The sequence below is a fragment of the Aptenodytes forsteri genome, unplaced genomic scaffold (assembly GCF_000699145.1).
Source record: "Aptenodytes forsteri isolate BGI_AS27 unplaced genomic scaffold, ASM69914v1 Scaffold80, whole genome shotgun sequence".
Classification (NCBI taxonomy): domain Eukaryota; kingdom Metazoa; phylum Chordata; class Aves; order Sphenisciformes; family Spheniscidae; genus Aptenodytes; species Aptenodytes forsteri.
Window position 1 is genome coordinate 4385092 of NW_008795026.1, and position 4249 is coordinate 4389340.

The following is a 4249-nucleotide window of genomic DNA, read 5'->3' on the forward strand; positions in this document are numbered from 1 at the left end:
TCAAGCTGAACGCTTGATGTGTATGGGGGGAAAAAAAAAAATCACCACAATATCACTTCTAGCAGTTATGAAAGCATAGAGACACGTGCATTATAAACGCAGTCTCCTGAAAAGCTTGCATTCAGACAGCACACTGATTAGCAAGTCGTAAGAGATCTGTTACACTTAAAGTCAGTCTAACATGACCAAGGAACAGAAGGAAAACTGTTCTTCTTGTGGTCTGTGGGATGGGATAGGGGCTTTCTAACCAGGAAGATGATGCTCCAATTCTGGTCGGCATTGGTGTGCTGTAGGATTACCAATGACAGCTGAAACTATTGGCTTGGCCAAGAGAGTCCAGAATTAGGCAGCTTCATGTGAAGCCTGTCAGAGCTGCAAGTCCTCTGAAACCACAGGCAGGAGAAAAGGTGACCAAGAGGTTTGGTGCATCCATCATCGCTTGATGGCACTTTGATTCCTTGATTCTCTCTTCCTATAAAGCACCATTTCCAGTTCAGAATCGTTTTACCTAAAGGTGAAGGCTTGGGAAACAGTTGTACTAGAAATCATGTGGTCTATTTAGGCAAATATATATTTTGAGGCCTTACCATGGTACATACCAATTTATTACCACCTCTGTACAATGCAGGCAGTGATTTTTACACAACTTTATGAATGCCGCGAGATGACTTACAGCTGATATACCCTCTGGTATTCACCATGCAGCATACCCAGCAAGCCCAGTCGAAAACTCAGCCCAAGCCCTGTGTTAAATACACATGATTAATACAGTGTATTAGAGGAAAAAATGCAAGCCTGCAGTGTGGTTTACTTTTTACGCAGAAGTTACAAGGAAAAGAATGGAGGCAGCCCAAGAGGTTCATTTCCTAAAGGAGAATTCAAGTCCTGGAAACCGTTTCACCAAACACGGATTCCTTTTCCAGCCTCTGGCATTCGGCAGCTTGGCAACACGAGGAGGGCTGAATGGAGGTGCCGTCATGGAAGGGAGCCCTTGGCATTGCTGCACACCTGCAATTACCCTCTCCTGTCTCTGTTTGCGTCCTTACGGCTCTAAACAACATTCACCGCCGTTCAAAGCATCGCATTAAAAACATGTGCCATATGGAAGAAATCAGGACATTTCCGAGTAGGTCTTTCTTTCTCAAAAGGACTAAAGGAGTCCTCGCAGACGTTATGCGCTGAAGCAGAACTGAAATACATGCTCATTGTCTGAACTAGAAGCAAAATGTTAAGCAGCCAAGCGCTTTACAAGCCTACGGTAAATAACTACACAATGATGAAAAGCCTCATGAGCCTCACCGAGTGTTAGAAGATGGTCCTGCTCCTAATCCTATGCTTCAGAGACTTAAGCGCAGTTTGTGGCTTAGTCCTCCTTGCAGGCTGATCCTTAAATCTGTCAACGGTCTGGTCTCTCTGTTTCCACCACCTGTGAAATGGGGGGGACCAGTAATTCACTCAGAGGGAGGTTCCAGCGGGTTCAACATTCATTCATAATATCCAGAACTGCTGGGTTTGCTCCCCTAATTACCAAAGTAGCTCCACACTAGGATGGACACTTTTAACATAAATTAGGACTCAAGATTATTAGCTTTTTTAGGGTACTGAAGAGATGAGAAACAGTGATATTGCTGTGTTACAGATAAGCAATTGAAACACCAAGAGGAAAGATCCTCGTTTTCAGCTGATACAAAGGGAGCATGCCCAAAGTGAGCATGAACTCCAAGAGAGAGGATCTGAATTAAATCCCAAGCAATATGCATGGCTGACAGCCTGCAGCAGTGCCCGAAATGAAACCAGCTCAGACTAAGAGCAGATCTTCCACCTCAGGTTTCCTTCTCCTCTCTGAAGCAGTCCCATCCCACCCAGCAGAGCAAACTGCCCCCTCCAGAAATCTCAAGCACTGTTTCCCCGTGCCGTCCTGATAAAACCCAGCCCTCCAAAGCTTGTTCTTTGCTGCCAGCTCCTGAAGAAATTCTCAACCAGTGAAACCAGAGTCTACACCCAAACCTACACCATCCTTTTGAGAGGCAAAAGCCCCATTGCTCTCCCTCTTCCTTACTACTGTCTCACTCCCACGAGCATCCTTATGGTTCAACGGTTTAGCTGTCGCGTAAGAAGCTAGGGCAGTTCCAGCTCCACGGGTTTATCTCTGAGCTGCACCAAATCCACAGGGCTAAGCAGGAAAGCTGAGAGCAGCAGAGCACGTGGCTAACACCCAGGCAGGCACCGTTTGGAAACCAACAAACAGCTTAAGGCTTAACTCCGTACTAGGAGCTGCATCAGGCTGGTATGGTCAAGGTGCACCGCCTGCTATAAGGCAATAGCTTACGATACCATCATCCGTTTGGCTCTCTTCATCTGTTATGGCCCCAGCCTGAATGATCCAGGATCTAATTAAACACTTAGGAAACAATCGAAAAATGCCAGAATCTTGAACTCAGGCTTCTTAATTTTGGTGTTGAACTACTTTAACCCTTCTGCTGCCAAACTATAAGAGGGTTAAAAACCGCTGGTTTAAAATTAAACCACTTGACAGAAGCCAGGCTGGACTTTTAAACCATTAAGCAAACACTTTTCCACTTCAAACAGGAGGCGGCTTGAATCCAGGGTGCTCGTTTTGTCCTCGGTATGCCCTGGCTCGCACGCAGCTGGCCCCACGCGCTGCATTTACCTTGACGAGGCAAAATGCTCGCCAGTGACAGCACGGGCTCTCTGGGCTGGGATGAGCAAATGCATGCTGCACCTCCGCCACACGGAAAAGGCTGCTGGGCACAGCCCAAGCCAGCACGCTTCCCACCAGGTCCATGACGGACAGCCCAAGCAGCCCCATTAGGAGCCTCGTGCCGAGCTGCGAGTCACAAACACGCGAGCCCGGGGCGGTAGGTGAGCCAAGCGCTGTTTACTCTGCAAAGCCCAGCTGTTAAACCTATGACTAGGACCATTACAAAATTATTTTTCCCCTCTACCAGGCTGAGGTTTGACATCGCTCACACACAGCGAGCAGAGGCAAGGGATACTGCTGCCATGGTTTGTCATACTAAAAAGTAAATACAGCCAATTCCTCTCCCAAACACTCTTCCCAGAGGCAGGCTTCAACACTTGCAAGCAGCTTTGCTCCATTTCCTTCTGCGAAGAGCATACCAGTGGTTTCAAAGCACTGGCTTTGGAAACACAGACAGCTATTATGAGGCTTTGGTTAAATTAATTAATTGCCTGAAAAAAGCTCCTTACACCACTTGTCTGAGGACTGCAACGTGCCATGTTTATTACCAGCGTTTCAATGATTCCACAGGAGACATTCAAACCCCTATGCAGAAATACATTTAAGCTCCAGCCATTTCAGGCTCACTCATCACTGCCGGGAACACACATCGGATTATAAACCTACCATATGATACAGTACAATCTAGTTCTGTTTTGCAGGAGCTGAAAAGCCTTCCCAAGTAAAACCTTTTTATTTTTTAGGTTAGAACCTCTTTCAGTAGTTTTTTTTCCTTAAGTCTCTTAATGACAAAGCCCCCCACTTTTCACACTGTAGTAAAAGACCTGCAAAGAACTAACAAACTGGGCATATAAAAGGCAAACGTTGCCCTAGAAGTATGTCTCTCAGCCTCACGGAGGTAACAATTACGTCAGCGAAGAACAAAGCACAAGAATATTGTTTGGCACGTGTTACCTGCTGCACCTTCCCCCATAGAGCATGGGTCCAGATCGGCGACATGATTTGGAAAACAACAGCGCTTGGGTTTAAGGTAGAAGGGAACTTAGGAGGCTCCAAGCACTTTTGGCAATAACAGAAGCTGTATTATTACCTAATAAGAGAAGCTTTGATCAGAGTAAAATCTTTATGCTTGTGTACCAAGAGGCTGTTCAAATCGTGACATTAGTCCACTAAGGGCTGGAGCAGCTCCTACGCCACAGCCGTCCAAGCAGTTCTTAGTCCACAAAGGGCTGGAGCAGCTCCTACGCCACAGCCTCCAGGACAGAGTACCAGCCGCCCCGTACGCTGTGCTGACATTCACCCGCTTCGTTGTCCAGCCGAGGATAGCCAACATTCACACTGATGATATTCCAACAGTTAACATTTTCCCTTATTTTTTAATTTAAAAAAAAAAGCCTACCCTAAAACCCAACCCTACAAGAAGTGCTACATTAAATTCTGTTCCACAGTATGACAAGGGGGTGGATAGAGTATTTTTTACTGCAACTTCTCAGCCAAGCAAATACAAGAGAGAAGATCACTATTCCA